The sequence below is a fragment of the Manis pentadactyla genome, chromosome 18 (genome assembly GCF_030020395.1).
Source record: "Manis pentadactyla isolate mManPen7 chromosome 18, mManPen7.hap1, whole genome shotgun sequence".
Lineage (NCBI taxonomy): Eukaryota > Metazoa > Chordata > Mammalia > Pholidota > Manidae > Manis > Manis pentadactyla.
The window spans coordinates 8,858,803-8,877,895 of record NC_080036.1 but is presented as its reverse complement, the minus strand read 5'-3'; the positions used below and the strand labels follow the sequence as shown (position 1 = coordinate 8,877,895).

Here is a 19,093-nt window from a genome sequence, read left to right as displayed (position 1 = left end):
AGAAACAAAGAATGATCAGAATGTGTTTATACTAGCTCAGTAAGTGAGTTAAGTTAGACAGGTAGATAGTAAAGAAGCAAACCTTGAACCTTTGGTAACCACAGATCTAAAACCTGCAATGGCAATAAGTACATATCTTTCAATAATCACCCTAAATGTAAATGGATTAAATGCACCAAGTAAAAAGACACAGAGTAACAGAATGGATAAAAAAGCAAGACTCATCTATATTCTGCTTACAAGAAACACACCTCAAACCCAAAGACATACACAGACTAAAAGTCAAGGGATGGAAAAAGATATTTCATGCAAACAACAAGGAGAAAAAAGCAGGTGCTGAGTACTAGTATCAGACAAAATAGACTTCAGAACAAATAAAGTGACAAGAGATAAAGAAGGACATTACATACTGACAAAGGGGTCAGCCCAAAAAGAGGATATAACCATTATAAATATATATATGCACCCAATACAGGAGCATCAACATATGTGAAACAAATACTAATAGAATTAATGGAGGAAATAGAATGCAATGCATTCATTTTAGGAGACTTCAACACACCACTCACTCCAAAGGACAGATCCACCAGACAGAAAATAAGTAAGGACACAGAGGCACTGAACAACACACTAGAACAGATGGACCTAATAGGCATCTACAGAACTCTACATGCAAAACCAGCAGGATACACATGGTTCTCAAGTGTACATGGAACATTCTCCAGAATAGACCACATACTAGGCCACAAAAAGAGACTCAGTAAATACAAAAAGATTGAAATTCTACCAACCAACTTTGCAGACCACAAAGGATAAAATTAGAAATAAATTGTACAAAGAAACCAAAAAGGCTCACAAACACATGGAGGCTTAACAACATGCTCCTAAATAATCAATGGATCGATGACCAAATTAAAATGGAGATCCAGCAATATATGGAAACAAATGACAACAACAACACAAAGCCCCAACTTCTGTGGGACGCAGCAAAAGCAGTCTTAAGAGGAAAGTATATACCAATCTAGGCATATCTAAAGAAGGAAGAACAAACCCAAATGAATAGTCTAAAGTCACAATTATCTAAATTGGAAAAAGAAGAACAAATGAGGCCTAAAGTCAGCAGAAGGAGGGACATAATAAAGATCAGAGAAGAAATAAATAAAATTGAGAACAATAAAACAATAGAAAAAATCAATGAAACCAAGAGCTGGTTCTCTGAGAAAATAAACAAGATAGATAAGCCTTTATTCAGTCTTATTAAGAGAAAAAGAGAATCAACACACATCAACAGAATCAGAAACGAGAAAGGAAAAATCGTGACGGACCCCACAGAAATACAAAGAATTATTAGAGAATACTATGAAAACCTATATGCTAGCAAGCTGGAAAATCTAGAAGAAATGCACAACTTCCTAGAAAAATACAACCTTCCGAGACTGACCAAGGAAGAAACACAAAATTAAAACAAACCAATTACCAGCAAAGAAATAGAAGCGGTAATCAAAAGACTACCCAAGAACAAAACACCCGGGCCAGATGGATTTACCTCGGAATTTTAACAGACATACAGAGAAGACATAATACCCATTCTCCTTAAAGTTTTCCAAAAAATAGAAGAGGTGGGAATACTCCCAAACTCATTCTATGAAGCTAACATCACCCTAATACCAAAACCAGGAAAGACCCCACCAAAAAAGAAAATTACAGACCAATATCCCTGATGAATGTAGATGCAAAAATACTCAACAAAATATTAGCAAACCAAATTCAAAAATACATCAAAAGGATCATACACCATGACCAAGTGGGATTCATCCCAGAGAAGCAAGGATGGTACAACATTCAAAAATCCATCAACATCGTCCACCACATCAACAAAAGAAGGACAAAAACCACAAGATCATCTCCATAGATGCTGAAAAAGCATTTGACAAAATTCAACACCCATTCATGATAAAAACTCTCTACAAAATGGGTATAAGGGCAACTACCTCAACATAATAAAGGCCATATATGATAAACCCACGGCCAACATCATACTGAGCAGCGAGAAGCTGAGAGCTTTTCCTCACAGATTGGGAACTAGACAGGGATGCCCACTCTCCCCACTGTTATTCAACATAGTACTGGAGGTCCTAGCCATGGCAATCAGACAAAACAAAGAAATACAAGGAATCCAGATTGGTAAAGAAGAAGTCAAACTTTCACTATTTGCAGATAACATGATATTGTACGTAAAAATCCCTAAATACTCCACTCCAAAACTACTAAAACTAATGTCTGAATTTTGCAGTTTGCAGGATACAGAATTAATACACAGAAATCTGTGGCTTTCCTATATACTAACAATGAACTAACAGAAAGAGAAATCAGGAAAACAATTCCATTCACAATTGCATCAAAAAGAATAAAATACCTAGGAATAAACCTAACCAAGGAAGTGAGAGACCTATACCCTGAAATGTCCAAGACACTCTTAAGACAAATTAAAGAGGACACTAACAAATGGAAACTCATCCCATGCTCTTGGCTAGGAAGAATTAATATTGTCAAAATGGCCATCCTGCCTAAAGCAATCTACAGATTTAATACAATCCCTATCAAATTACCAATAACATTCTTTAATGAACTGGAATAAACAGTTCAAAACTTCATACGGAAACACCAAAGACCCCGAGTAGCCAAAGCAATCCTGAGAAGGAAGAATAAAGTGCAGGGAGGGATCTCACTCCCCAACTTCAAGCTCTACTACAAAGCCACAGTAATCAAGACAATTTGGTACTGGCACAAGAACAGACCCACAGACCAGTGGAACAGTATAGAGACTCCATACATTAATCCAAACACATATGGTCAACTAATGTACGATAAAGGAGCCATGCACATACAATGGGGAAATGACAGCCTCTTCAACAGCTGATGTTGGCAAAACTGGACAGCTACCTGTAAGAGAATGAAACTGGATCATTGTCTAACCCCATACACAAAAGTAAATTCGGACAAAGAAGAAGGAGGAGCCAAGTTGGTGGTGTGAGTAGTTCAGCAGAAATCTCCTCCCAAAATCATATATATTTTTGAAAATACAACAAATGCAAATATTCCTACAAGAGGCAGCAGTGGATACAGTACAACAGCCAGGCTACATCTACATCTGCAAGAAGTCAGCATCACACGAAGGGGGTAAGATACAAGCCGTGGCCCGGCGGGAACCAAGCGCTCCCCTACCCCAGCCCCCCTGTGGGAAGAAAGGAGTCAGAGCAGGGAGGGTGTGAAGGCCGAGGGCTGCTAAACAACCAGCTCTGGTAGTCTGCACTGGGAGCAGAGACACACGGTGCACAGTGTGCTGGATATTAGAGAAACACAAAAGCAAAACCTGTGAGTGGATTCCCGCAACTGGTACCCCTGGGACAGAAGAAAAGCGAGTGCTTTTTGCAAGTCTTAAAGGGATAGGGGCCTCACAGCTGGACGAAGTCATCCCGTCCCACTCAGCCCAGCACCTGGGAATCCCAGGGAACTCTAGGCGTCCAAACCCCCTGGGCAGCAGCGCAGCTCTGAAGCCCCTCACAGTGATAAGCAGCCTGCCAGTCATTCCAACTGGCACGGACCCTGACACAGTGGCCCAGTAGGGGGAGAGTGGCCACACAAGCCGGTGGCAGTGGTACCAGAGGGGCCCAGGTGTGGCCTGTGTGAGCCCACGGTGGCAGCAGCCAAGTGGCCAGGGAAAGGGCCGCACAAGCTTGCGGCGGTGGTGGCAGAGCAGCCTGTGCAAGCCTGAGGCGGCAGCGGCCAAGTGAAATGGACATGCCGGCGGCGGTGGCACCAGAGGGGCCCAGGAGAGGTCTCTGCACGTCCACGGTGTCAGCAGCTGAGCAGCCTGGGACTGGCCCGTGGGTGCCAGCAGCGGCGGCAGACAAGCGGCCCAGGAGTAGCCATGACCCCAGCACCACCCAGCATCTCAGCCCGGCACACAGCTGCCCAGGCTAGACCCAAAGGCTGCAGCCAGCACACAGCTGCTTAGTGGGTGAGCGGCTTTCGCAGGAGAGCACACCTGGCACGCCTGCTACTCCCTGAAGGGCTCTGCGCTACTCTGACGGAGACCTCGCCCACAGCAGCTTATGGGCTTAACCCGGAGGCTGCTCCAGGAGTGTGGGTAACTGACACAGGCAGCGGAGAAGGGCAAGGCATCCAGCAAGCAGGAAAGGACTTTGTTCTCCCAGCTGACACACATGCTACCTGCCAACAGCCACCGCTATCACCATGAAAAGGCAGAAGAATTTGATCCAGTCCAAAAATACCCAGACAACCCCCGAGAGAGGGCCTGGGGAGATAGACTTAACCAATCTCTCTGAAAAAGAATTCAAAATAAAGGTCATAACCATGCTGATGGATCTTCAGAGAAATATGCAAGAGCTAAAGGAGCAAGTACAGAGGGAGAATACAGAAATTAAACAATCTCTGGAAGGACTTAAGAGCACACTGGATGAGGTGCACGAGGCCATTAATGGAAATCAGAGAACAGGAATGCAGAGAAGCTGATGCAGAGAGAGATAAAAGGACATCCAGGAGTGAAAGAATATTAAGAGAACTGTGTGACCAATCCAAATGGAACAATATTCACATCATAGGGGTACCAGAAGAAGAAGAGACAGAAAAAGGGATAGAAAGTATATTTGAAGAAATAATTGCTGAAAACTTCCCCAAACTGGGAGAGGAAATAGTCTCTCAGACCACGGAAGCCAACAGAACCTCCAATAGAAGGGACCAAAGGCGGACAAGACCAAGACACATAATAATTAAAATGGCAAAGATCAAGGACAAGGACAGAGTATTAAAGGCAGCCAGAGAGAGATAAAAGGTCACCTACAAAGGAAAACCCATCAGGCTATCATCAGACTTCTCAACAGAAACCTTACAGGCCAGAAGAGAAAGGCATGATATATTTAATGCAATGAAACAGAAGGGCCTTGAACCAAGGATACTGTATCCAGCACGATTATCATTTAAATATGAAGGAGGGATTAAACAATTCCCAGACAAGCAAAAGTTAAGGGAATTTGCCTCCCACAAACCAACTCTACAGGGTATTTTAGAGGGACTGCTCTAGATGGAAGCACTCCTAAGGCTAAATAGATGTCACCAGAGAAAATAAAATCACAGCAAAGAAAGCAGACCAACCAAATACTAACTAAAGGCAAAAAAATAAAATCAACTACTCACAAAAGGAGTCAAAGGAAATGCAAAAGAAAACAGAATAAAACACCTAACATATAAAGAATGGAGGAGGAGAAACAAGAACAGAAGGAAAGAATCATCAGACTGTGCTTACAATACCTTAATAAGTGAGTTAAGTTAGATAGTAAGATAGTAAAGAAGCAAACCTTGAACCTTTGGTAACCACGAATCTAAAGCCTGCAATGGCAATAAGTAAATATCTCTCAATAATCACCCTACGTGTAAATGGACTGAATGCACCAATCAAAATACACAGACTAATAGAATGGATAAAAAAGAAAGACCCAACTATATGCTGCTTACAGGAGACACACCTCAAACCCAAAGACATACACAGACGAAAAGTCAAGGGATGGAAAAAGACATTTCATGCAAACAATAGGGAGAAAAAAGGAGGTGTGGTAGTACTGGTATCAGACAAAATAGACATCAAAACAAAGAAAGTAACAAGAGATAAAGAAGGACATTATATAATGATAAAGGGGTCAGTCCAACAAGAGGATATAACCATTACAAATATATATGCACCCAATACAGGAGCACCAACATATGTGAAACAAATACTAACAGAATTAAAGGAGGAAATAGAATGCAATGCATTCATTTTAGGAGACTTTAACACACCACTCACCCCAAAGGACAGATCCACCAGACAGAAAATAAGTAAGGACACAGAGGCACTGACCAACACACAAGAACAGATGGACTTAACAGACATCTACAGAACCCTACACCCAAAAGTAGCAGAATACATATACTTCTCGAGTGCACATGGGACACTCTCCAGAATAGATGACATACTAGGCCACAAAAAGAGACTCAGTAAATTGAAAAAGATTAAAATTCTACCAACCAACTTCTCAGACCATAAAGGCAAAAAAACTAGAAATTAACTGTACAAAGAAACCAAAAAGGCTCACAAACACATGGAGGCTTAACAACATGCTCCTAAATAATCAATGGATCAACAAACAAATTAAAATAGAGACCAAGCAATATATGGAAACAAATGACAACAACACAAAGCCCCAACTTCTGTGGGACACAGCAAAAACAGTCTTAAGAGGAAAGTATATAGCAATTCAGGCAGATTTAAAGAAGGAAGAACAATCCCAAATGAATAGTCTAACACCACAATTATCTAAATTGGAAAAAGAAGAACAAATGAGGCCTAAAGTCAGCAGAAGGAGGGACAAAATAAAGATCAGAGAAGAAATAAATAAAATTGAGAACAATAAAACAATAGAAAAAAAATCAATGAAACTAAGAGCTGGTTCCTTGAGAAAATAAACAAAATAGATAAACCACTAGCCAGACTTATTAAGAGAAAAAGCAAATCTACACATATCAACAGAATCAGAAATGAGAGAGGAAAAATCACAATGGACCCCACAGAAATGCAAAAAATTTTCAGAGAATACTATGAAAATCTATATGCCAACAAGCTAGAAAACCTAGAAGAAATGTACAACTTCCTAGAAAAATACAACCTTCCAAGACTGACCCAAAAAGAAACAGAAAATCTAAACAGACCAATTACCAGCAAAGAATCTGAAGCGGTAATCAAAAAACTACCCAAGAACAAAACCCCTGGGCCATATGGATTCACCGCTGAATTTTATCAGACATACAGAGAAGACATAATACCCATTCTCCATAAAGTTTTCCAAAAAACAGAAGACGTGGGAACACTTCCAAACTCATTCTATGAAGCCAGCATCACTCTAATACCAAAACCAGGCAAATACCCCACAAAAAAAGAAAATTACAGACCAATATCCCTGATGAACATAGATGCAAAAATACTCAACAAAATATTAGCAAACCGAATTCAAAAATACATCAAGAGGATCAAACACCATGATCAAGTGGGATTCATCCCAGGGATGCAAGGATGGTACAACATTCGAAAATCCATCAACATCATCCAACACATCAACAAAAAGAAAGACAAAAACCACATGATCATCCCCATAGACACTGAAAAAGCATTCGACAAAATTCAACACCCATTCATGATAAAAACTCTCAACAAAATGGGTATAGAGGGCAAGTACCTCAACATAATAAAGGCCATATATGATAAACCCAAAACGAACATCATACTGAACAGCGAGAAGCTGAAAGCTTTTCCTCTAAGATCGATAACAAGACAGGGATGCCCACTCTCCCCACTGTTATTCAACATAGTACTGGAGGTCCTAGCCACGGCAATTAGATAAAACAAAGAAATATAAGGAATCCAGATTGGTAAAGAAGTCAAACTGTCACTATTTGCAGATGACATGATATTGTACGTAAAAATCCCTAAAGACTCCACCCAAAACTACCAAAACTAATATTGGAATTCAGCAAAGTTTCAGGATACAAAATTAACACACAGAAATCTGTGGCTTTCCTATACACTAACAATGAATTAACAGAAAGAGAAGTCAGGAAAACAATTCCATTCACAATTGCATCAAAAAGAATAAAATACCTAGGAATAAACCTAACCAAGAAAGTGAAGACCTATACCCTGAAAACTACAAGACACTCTTAAGAGAACTTAAAGAGACCACTAACAAATGGAAACTCATCCCATGCTCGTGGCTAGGAATAATTAATATCATAAAATGGCCATCCTGCCAAAAGCAATATACAGATTTGATACAATGCCTATCAAATTACCAACAGCATTCTTCAACGAACGGGAACAAATAGTTCAAAAATTCATATGGAAACACCAAAGACCCTGATTAGCCAAAGCAATCCTGAGAAGGAAGAATAAACTGGGGGGGATCTCAGTTCCCAACTTCAAGCTCTACTACAAAGCCACAGTAATCAAGACAATTTGGTACTGGCACAAGAACAGACCCACAGACCAGTGGAATAGATTAGAGACTCCAGACATTAACCCAAACATATATGGCCAATTAATATATGATAAAGGAGCCATGGACATACAATGGGGAAATGACAGCTTCCTTAACAGCTGGTATTGGCAAAACTGGACAGCTACCTGTAAGAGAATGAAACTGGATCATTGTCTAACCCCATACACAAAAGTAAATTTGAAATGGATCAAAGACTTGAATGTAAGTTATGGAATCATAAAACTCTTGGTAAAAAACATAGGCAAAAAACTTTTGGACATAAACATGAGCGACTTCTTCATGAACATTATCTCCCTGGGCAAGGGAAGCAAAAGCCAGGTGGAGAAAGACAAGTACCAAATGATTTCACTCATATGTGGAGTATAAGAACAAAGAAAATACTGAAGGAAAAAACAGCAGCAGAATCACAGAACCCAACAATGGAGTAACAGTTACCAAAGGTAAAGGGACTGGGGAAGATGGGTGGGAAGGGGGGATAAAAGGGGGGAAGAAAGGGGGCATTACGATTAGCATGTATAATGGGGGGGCACAGGGAGGGCTGTGCAAACAGAGAAGACGTAGTGATTCTACAGCATCTTACTACGCTGATGGACAGTGACTGTAATGGGGTTTGTGGGGGGGACTTGGTGATGGGGAGAGTCTATTAAACATAATGTTCCTCATGTTACTGTAAATTGTAGATACCAAAATTAAAATTTAAAAAAAGAAACCACTTTAAAGCTATTAAAGAGATACACTCAAGAATAGTATAAATAAATCAAAACAGAATTGTGAAATATGTTCAAGTAACCACAGTGTTAAAATTTAAATTGCACTGAATATAAATGTTTCGAATCAACAATTAAAAGACAGAGACTGGCAGAGTGGATTAAAAACATGACTCAACTATATGTAAACTACATGAAATTCACTTCAAAAACAACAGTATTGGTAGGCTAAAAGTAAAAGGATGAAGAAAGATATAATTCAAACAATCTAAGAAAGCACATAAGTGGCACAAGAGCAGTAGACTTTTAAGCTAAGAAAATTACTGGGGACAGAAAGAGAGACATTGTATAATGATAAAAGAGTCCATTTACCAAGAAGACATAGAAATCCTAATTATATAGGTACCAAACAACACAGTTGCAAAACATGTGATGCCAAAACTAGTAGAATTGAAAGGAGAAAGAGACATGTAGAATTGTACATAGTATATATTCATATACACCTATATATATAAGTATATATATTTGGAGATTTCATTTCTCTCTCACCAATAGGTAGAACTAGACAGAAAATCAGCAAGGATATAGAAAACTGAACACCACCATCAACCAACAGGATCTAATTAATACTTATGGAACACTCCACCCAAACACAGCAAAACATTCTTCCAAATGCCCACAGAACCAAGATAGGCCACACCTTGAGATATAAAGCAAACCTCAACACATTTAGAAGAGCTACAATCATACAAAATGTGTTATACAGCCACAGTGGAATCAAATTAGAGTTTAATAACAGAAAGACAGGTGGAAAATCAGCATACTTGGAAATTAAACATTCTTCTAAATAATCCAGGAGTCAAAGAGAAAGTCTCAAGGAAAATCAAAATTATATTGAGCTGAACAAAAATGAAAATACAATATGAAAATATGTGGAATATAGCTAAAGCAGTCATAAGAGGGAAATTTATAACACTAAATCTTCATATTACTAAGGAGAAAAAGTCTCAAATCAAACATCTAAGCTCTCATCTCAATAACCTAGAATAAGTCCAAAATAAACCCAAAGCAAGCAGAAGGAAGAAACATAGAGCAAAAATCAATAATAGAAAACAGAAAAATAAAGGAGAAAATCAGTGAAACAGTTGGCTGGTTCTTTGAAACATCAATAGAATTGTCAAGCCTCTAGTACAAACAACAAAATGAAAATGAAAGACTATAAATTACCAATGTCAGGCATAAAATGGGGATTGTCACTACAAACCCTGGTGACATCAAAAGGTTAATAATGGAATGTTTTGAACAACACTACACACATAAATTTGGAAACTTAGTGAAGAATTCTTTAAAAAACACAAATAAGGGGTTGTTTTAATTTGTCTGATTTCTCTCAGACTGTTCTAGTTCAGTTGGACAATATCCACCATATCATAGATAAGTTTTCACAAATGCCTAAGGTGCCTAACTGGTTTTCTTGGTTTCACTGCAGATGGCTGGTAATTACAGATATGCTTTGGTTATGTAACTATACTCCTATTATGTTAATGTGTGTGTGCAATTTAAGTAGTAGCTTAAAACCTATACATGCTGAAGTTACTCTACAAGAAGATATATCAAAGAAATAATCAATCTTCCCATGTTTTCTTCCGCCTGCTACTTCTATAGCTTTTCTTCTTCCTTCCTAATTACAACCCTTAAATAGAATTCGTGCCTCATATCAAATTTACCGAGTATCATAATTCTTCCAAGTGGTAAAGATACCTCAAGACAAATGCTGGGCATAGAAGCCACAGGGCATAAATATGCAAAGAAGTAAAAAGCTAACTTTTTCAAACAATAAGGCTTCTCTCTCACTTACCAACTTCACATTTCCCTGTATGGCCCCGGAAGATGACTGGTTAGCCAGAGACGGGTAAGATTCCTCAAGGGAGGAACAACCTAAGACAGGCACAGTCGCAGGGGGGTCATCAGGTGAGAAATTGGGGATCAACAGAGGTGAGGCTTAGAACCTCACCCCCCCGCTCTGAGAGAAATCTTCTGCATACGTGGATGTTTTATTGCCCTGGTCTAGCTTGGATTAACACATAGTCTACAGGCACACACCTGATCATCTACATGTGCTCTCTTACAACACTAAACTATGTTTTCTACCTTTATCTTGTATCTACCTACCACTTCAGCATTTTATTAAAAATAATAATAATAAAGAGAGAAATGTGGTATCCACATATAAATCAAGTATAAAAACCAAATGAGTATTCATATTTGAACTGACTGTTTATAGTTCATAATGCATGAGCAAAACCGAAAGTTTCTGTGATGACTGCCCTTGTACTGTTCACTATGTAACTTATTCATTATGTAAGAATTTGTTCTCCATGTAAGAACTTGTTTGTTATGCCTCAGAAGATTGGAGACTGACAAAAATTAGGCTTGGGGTGGAATAATGATTGTGCATTGAGAATTGACTCCCCTATACAGAATTTTATTGTCGTTAACAACCACTTGATCAATAAATATGAGAGATGCCCTCACAAAAAAAAAAAAAAAAAAAAAAAAAAAAGGACAGACTTCCAATGGTAAAATAAATTAGTAACCGGGATGTAATGTAGAGCATAAGGAATATAGTCAAGATATTGTAACAGCCTGGTAGGGTGATAGCTGGAACCTAGAATTATGTATATAAATGTTCTACCACTGTGTTGTACACTTGAAACTCATGTAATGTAATACTGTGTGTCAACTACCCTTCAATAAAAAATAATTATTAAAAAAAAAAAAAAAACACAAATAAGTATAACTCAGCCAATATAAAACAGCAGTCCCTTAACTATTAAGCAAATTATATTTGAATTTTTAAGTTCCCAAAAATGAAATCTCCAGATGATTTCACTGGAAAAGTGTACCAATCATTTAAAGAAGACTTAACACTAAGTCTACCCAAGACTTCTACCCAAACTCTCTCAGAAAACAGAAGATAAGTTACACTTTCCATTAATTTTGAGGCTATTATTACCCTTATACCAAAATCAGGCACAGTATGAAAAAGGGAAACTACAGACCAACATCTTGAATGACTATGATGCAAAAATCCTTAAAATATTAGCAAAGGAATTTCAGCAATATATAAAAAGAATTATACACCATAACCAACTAGGGTTTATTCCAGGGATGCAAAGCTGGTTCAGTGTTCACACATTTACCAATGATAAATATAGCTACTATACAAACCAGTAATTCTACTTCTAGGTATATACTTAAGAGGAATGGAAACATATGTCTACACAAAAACTTGTGCATGAATATTAAATTAATATTCACAGATGCAATGTTCATAATACTCAAAAAGTGGAAACAACTTGATTAATGGATAAAGTGTGGTATTACCATACAATGGAATATTATTCAACAATGAGAAAGAATAGTGTACTGATACATACTATAGCATGGACAAACTTTGAGAACATTATTTTAAGTGAAAGCAGCCAGCTATAAAAGATCACATATTGCCTGATTCCATTTATATATGACATTTTCCAAATACATAAATCTACAGAGACAGAAAGTAGATTAGTGGTTGCCTAGGGTTAGGGAAGGAGGGCATGAACCAAGGGAAATGAAGAATGACAATGTATATAGGGTTTCATTTTGCGTTGGCAAAAATGTTCAAAAATTGATTGCAGTGGTAATCACCCAATTCAGTGAATATACTGAAAACCACTAGATTGTACCCTTTAAATTGGTGAATTGTATGGTTTGTTAATTATCTCAATAAAGCTAATAAAAACATCAATCAATATCATCTACTGTATTTATAGTCTAAAGAAAAATCACGATCAGATCAATGATGCATAAAAAGCATTTGACACGATTCAACACCCACTCATGATAAAAACTCTAAGAAAAATAGAAATAGAGGGGAAGTTCTTCAACTTGATAAAGAACATCTGCAAAGAATCTATAGCTAACATCATACTTAGTGATAAGAAACCTGAAGTTTTCCTGCCAAGATAAGAAACAAGGAAAGGATGTCCACCCTTACCACTCCTATTCAACATAGTACTAGAAATTCTAACCAGCGCAATGAAGCAAGAAAAGAAAACAAAGGCATAGAGAGCAGAAATAAAGAAATAATCCCAATTTACAGATGGTATGATTTTCTATATTTAAAAAACCCCAAATAACTACAAGAAACTCATAGAACGAGTGGGTGAGTTCATCAAAGTCACAGCAAATAAGATAAGTGTTTTTAAATCTATATCTATATATATCAATGAACAAGCTCACATCAAAATAAAAATACATGTGTAATTGTTAAAAAATAATTAAATATTTAGATGTATATCTAATAAAACTCATATGCCAACTCATATGCTGAAAACTATACAACGCTGATGAAAGAAATCAAAGAAAATCTAAATAAATGGAAAGACAAATCACACCTATGGTTTGGAAGACTCAACATAAAGATGTCAATTCTCCCCAAACTGATATACAGATTCAATACAATTCCTATCAAAATTCCAGCAAGTTTTTTTGTAGATATAAACAAGATTATTCTAAAATTCATATGGAAAAGCAAATGATCTAGAATAACTAAAACAATCTGAAAAAGAAATATTAAAATGGAAGGAACCAATTTACCCAATTGCAAGATACACTGTATAATTACAGTAACCAGGAGTGTGTGATATAAGCAGAGACATACACACATGTATCAATGGAACAGATCAGACATAGAAATAGACCCAGAAATAGACCCACACAAATATGCTCAGTGGACTTTGACAAGATGCAAAAGCAATTCAACATAGATGTCCAACATAATTAGCCATTAGGAAAATGCAAATTAAAACTTCAATGACACATCCCTACATGCCCAGGAGAATGGCTAAAATGAATAAAGACAATAGCAAAAGCTGACAGAAGATGCAGAGACTAAAGCTTCACACATTGCTGCTGGGAATGTAAAATGGTATAGACATCTGGAAAGTAGTTTGACAGTTTTTAAAAGACTAATTAAGGTACAACCCAGCAATTGCCCTCCTGGACATTTATACCTAATAAATGAAACCTACATTCACACAAAAACCCCTACAGGAATGTTCATAGCAGCTTTATCCATAATAGTCCAAAATTGGAAACAACCTAGTTTCCTGTCAATGGATGAGTGGTTAAACAAACTGTGGCCATCCACACCATGAATTCCTACTCATTAAAAGAAAGGCATAAACTATTGATATAAGAAACATGCATGAATCTACCAAGGGGAGCAGCGGGGGGATGGGGAGAGCTATTCCTCAAAGGTTATACTGTGATTCCCAGTGTATAGCATTCTTGAAATGACAAAGTTACAGAAATGGAGAACAGATTAGTGGTTGCCAGGAGTTAAGCAGGAGGTGCAGGCAGAAGGGATGTGAATGTGGCTGTAAAAGTTGGGTGCCCGGTGGGAATTTTGTATCTTATGTCCAGATGAATATGCCGGTTGTAATATCAGACCACAGGCTGGCAAGATGTCACCACGGGGGGAAATGGGGAAATGGTACACGGGATCTCTCTGTATTACCTCTTACAGTGCATGTAAATTTACAATTACCTAAAAAAAAAAAAAGAATAATCGCCCTGTTTCATGGACTCCTCCAGCCACTACCCGATTTCTCTCCTGTCCTTGTAACACAACTTCTCAAGACTGTTGTATTCACTTCTTTCTTTCTTGAACCCACCTAAATCAAGCTCATGTGCCTCCAACTTACCGGAAAACAATCTAGTCAGGGTCATCTGCAGTGACCCACAAGCTCTGGCGCTGTTTGGGGTTCCCACAGCCTCTCCCGCACTGTCCCCTTGCGGCTCAGGGTCTCCCTGGACCGGGGGCTCTTCCTCCTCCCCCCTGCAGGCTTCTTCCCCTCCTCCCAACCTCCGCCCTAGGCCTCTCCCCCTGGGGATCTCAGCCGGGCTTCAAACGCTGGTCACTCGCTGGGATGTCTGTCTCTAGGGCCAAGCTGCCCTTTGCTGAGTCCCGTGCCCGTAGCTTCCTCTGCGCCCAGGCTCAGCACTTTCTAGCCCCCCTGCGCTTGCCCAGCCCACTGCCCGGACCAAGTGGGGAGGGTCTCATCCGGCTACCGCCCGGGGCACGGGCGGGGCGGAGGCCCGGGAACCCTGCACAGGGTCGAGCTGGGGGGGACCGGGGGTCCTGCCGGGAGCCCCTTCCCATTTGGTCTGTAAAGTTGTGGACCACTCGGGCCTGAAGGGATGGCCCGACAAATGAGGCCCAAGAAAGGGGGCCCAGTGAGAGCTTGCCCCCGGGGGCTCCCGACGGGCCTGAGCGCCCCTGACGGCTCCCACGGTGAGGTTCGCTGGCCCTGAGGCGCAGAGCCCAGGCGGAGGTGTGAGGCCAGGAACCTCCGCTCCGAGCCCGCCAGCCCTCTTCCCGACGGGCCCGACGCCTGGACGGGCCGAGGTCCGGAGTAAGGCTGTCACGCAGGCTCAGCGTGCACACGTCAGCAGCGGCAAGACGCATCGCGTGGACACGCTCCACGTAAATGCTGAGAACACTTGTCTTCAAGTTGTTTCATCGTTGGACGTAACACAGTAATGAAAAGAGAAGCGGAAAGCACACTGGCTGCTGTGAAAACTGCTACTAAGAAGAAATGGCTCTGCCCTTGTGGGCAGTCTGCAGCCCAGAGACAACACCGGAGTCCCGGGCTGCCCTCCGCCTGGTCCCTCGGCTTCACTCAACGCCTGGCGTCCGCCTGCTCGCGTCAGCGGCCCGGGGTGGCTAGGGGCGTGGCTGCGTCCCGGGGCTCGGCGGTACCCTAGAGGCGTGTTCGCGTGAGTGGGCGTGGTTTGTGCTAAGAGGCGTGGCTGTGTCCGAGGGAGCGTGGCTGCAGTGAACCTTCCAGTCGAGGATCCCTGGGGAAGGGGCAGACGCAGCCCAGGGCGGGCAAGCCCGTGAGGGCCAGCCAAGGGTCGGCCTACTCCTCAGCCTGCCCTGCGGAAAGCCGTGTTTACCCCTGGGCAGCAGAGTGCGGCTGAGCCCCCAGCCCACTGCAGACCGCACAGTCTGACCGCTTATTCATTCAGATGGGTGTTGCAAGTTGTATATTTGGTTAAAAGCTTCTGAACAGTTCAGTCAAACAGCATGAGCTGTAATCCCTTTTAGACTTGTCTCCACCGAGCCACCGGGACTGTGCACAGGAGCCTGGGGCGGGGAGGCTGTGTGGGACGCCCGGTGGACTATGTTCCAGGAACCCGGCCGCTCTGCACCCCTGGCCCGCGGGGAGGCCACCCCTTCCACCGCATTCCGGGCTGCCCTAAGTCTGTGCTACTGTGTGATTGGCTTTTGCCCACCGTGCAAACCGTCCCCGAAGAGGAACCGGCGCAGGCGGGTATTGACTCGCATCCCTGCGGAGTGCGCCGTTTGCGCGCGTGAGCAGTAGTGGCCGCGCCGGGACCATGGGGGCGCCCCACCCCCACCTTGCCGTCAGTCTGGCCCTGAACCCAGGCCTGCATCCCAGCCGCGACAGTCCACTCCTGAGTGTGTGGCGGGGTCACGGGAGCCCGCAGAAGGGCCTCCGCGCCCAGCCAGGCAGCACAGTTGCAAACAAAACCTTCAATCTAAACTCCGGAAAATGCAACCCGCAAGTATGTGCATTGCCCGGGAAACTACCCAGAGAGACCCGGTCGGTGGGGTCTCTCCTTGTGTTTCCAGTACATAGGGAAGGTGGGAAGTCGCGGAGTCGTACACTGCTCCATCTCTCCTCTCCAGTCCACCTCCTCTGCGTCGTCCTCCCCTTTTCCCGCCCCTCAAGAAGTCTCCGTAGCAGTCTCCCCTGCCCCGTAAAGGCCCTTCTTTCCCCTCTCCCTAGGGGCTTCCATCTCACCCATGCACTAATGACCCCACCAAGATCCCCTCTGTGGCATAGATGACTGTGTCCAGATGCCCTCCTCTCCCTTGATGTCTCAAAGGTGCCCAAACACCCCCAAGCTGGCTAAGGCCACTCCTGGCCCTTCCTCAGGGCCCTGAGACTGGTCCCACCATCCTTCCAGTTCACCCAGCACAACCTGGGAGCCTCCCCTGGTAACTGCCCTCACCGTGTAGACGCCTCGCCCCCACCACTCTGGCGGTGCAGCCACATCTTGGTGGACGGGACTTTAATGTGGCTTTCTGGAGCTCCCTGGCTGCTCAGCACCACCCAACCACAGGGATCTTTCCATAATGCACACAAGACCACCTGGCCTCCGACTGGAAACCTTTCCCAAGTGTCGCAGCTGTGGGTGCTGCTAAGCCGCTCTCCCCCTCAACAGTCCCTGATGTGGGGACTTCAGCTGACCCCACAGGGCTTGTGGCCTTCTCAAAGAACAAGAACAGTATCAGCATTTGCTTTTCATCAGTGTGATGATACTTTTAGGAACCTATGTTCCTAAGTCACTCTCACTTTACACCTGATGTGTTCAAGTGTTTGTAAACTAAATTTGCAATAAACAAGCAGTTTTTGTGCAGTTCTTTACAGCTTACCAAGTAGCTTTCATCTCTGCTGTTTTTAACAAGACTTAATCCTCACTAACAGTTAATGTGAGAGTTAGTATGCCAGATGCATTAAAGCCCTTCAGGCCCCCTATCCCACTCTGGCAGGCCAGTCTCAGGGGCCTGGACAGCAGACCCCATGTCTACCCCCTCAGGGATGGCATTTCCTGTTGAGTTAGGTTGCAGTGACTGCCTTGTGCTGGGAGAGAGCAGCTGCCCACACCTGTGAACAACCTCCTGTTTGCTTTTCCTCAGAATCACTACACATTGTGGAGTTGTCACATCCCCTACGTCGGTGCTCAGAGGTCGCCTGGGGGGCTTCACGAGCAGCCAGGCCCTGTGCGGGGGGTGCCAGCCCGTTCTGAGCCCGAGCCCCTGGCACAGGCCCAGGTGTGTAAACCCAAGAACATGCACGCATTAGGGACGCCTGTGCTTGACATCAAAGTCCTTGGAAAGAGCTGGCAACATTAAATCCGTGCATGGCCAGGGGAAGGAGAAGCAGCTCTGAGGGATTTAGTGCTCTCCCCCCAGTGCATTCCATTCCACAGAAACGCCTGACCAGTGCTCACGTGTGTGCAGCCGGCGTGGGAGCTCATGCCGCCCTGCGGTCCAAGCAGAACATTCGCTGCCTGAACATTTCCAAACTCTCCTCCCCAGGGTCCCCATGCCCCCCAGTCCACGGTGGGGACCCACATTATCCTGGGTCCTGCCTCCCAGTGAGCCACTCTGTAGACTCTGAAAAAGCTTGGGGTGGCAGAGTGCCGCGTGCTCACACCAGCTGCTCAGTCTTGCACACCTGTGCACACTCGCCCTCAGACCGACTTCCCTGCTCTGTAAAGCAACAATCCAGCACAGCCTTATTAAACCCTGCTTACCTCCCAGAATAGGGGAGCTCTCACCTCCAAGAGTGAAGCTGTACATCCAGACTGACAGCACTGCGTGGTGAATGGCAGGCGTGCGGTCTTCAGAGTAAGGGAGCTGTGTGCAGGCCAGGGCAGGGGCCCGGCTCAGCCACGCCCACAGACGTCATCTGCTGGCCACCCCCCAGAGTGGCTGGCAGGACCAGGAGGAGGGGCCCCGCTCACCCCAAGAGCTGCAGGAGAGCCGTCAAGAAACGAAGAAAAGAGGCTCTGAGTGAAAGGTCAGACCCCTCTCTGAAAGTTGGGCAACCTCCGCCGGCTGTACCCATTCCAGATTCGACTCTATAAAAGCAGCCAAGTACCAAAACAGGTTTCTCCCTCAGAACATGAACAAGTAAGCAAACACACTGCCTACTTTTCTGTTTGCCATTTTAAGAGTTGTCTGCTCGAGCTGATAGCCCTGACTAGTGCTCCTTTTCTTTTCTCATTGCCTCTTCCCCTCTAGCCTCGGGCTGTCACCGGAGTGACAGAGGGAAAGCTTGCTACACACAAGGAAACACAGACACACACAGACACACACATACACACCAACTACACATACACACAGGGACATACATACCACAAGCAGAGAGTAGACACAAATCACCTACACATAGAGACAGGGACACACACGGACACAGACACACACACAGAAATACAAACAGATGCACAGAGAGACACATCACCACACACACACACCAACACACATGATGGACACACACAGCACACAGGCACCATGGGCCAGGTAGCTGGCCCTCAGGGTTCTATCCAAGGAGTGGCAAGAAGTCAGAGGCTTCTTGGCTTACCCAGCATGTAACACGCAGAACCCAAATAGGTCTCCTTACAGGAGATGCT

General features: G+C 42.9%; 1 protein-coding gene across 3 annotated transcripts in view; it reads right to left on the bottom strand.

The window, feature by feature from the left end:
* The window catches only part of OCA2 (OCA2 melanosomal transmembrane protein), a 423,655-nt gene extending 405,298 nt beyond the window's left edge, over window positions 1-18,357 (bottom strand). For 2 of the 3 annotated variants that reach the window (XM_057494742.1, XM_057494744.1), the window contains exon 1: window positions 18,239-18,356. The gene's annotated coding sequence lies outside the window, so the exon portion shown is untranslated. Of the gene's footprint in view, window positions 1-18,238 lie in introns of all 3 variants that reach the window. The other variant, XM_057494743.1, reaches the window with a different exon arrangement.
* Between the last annotated feature and the right edge of the window lie 736 nt (window positions 18,358-19,093).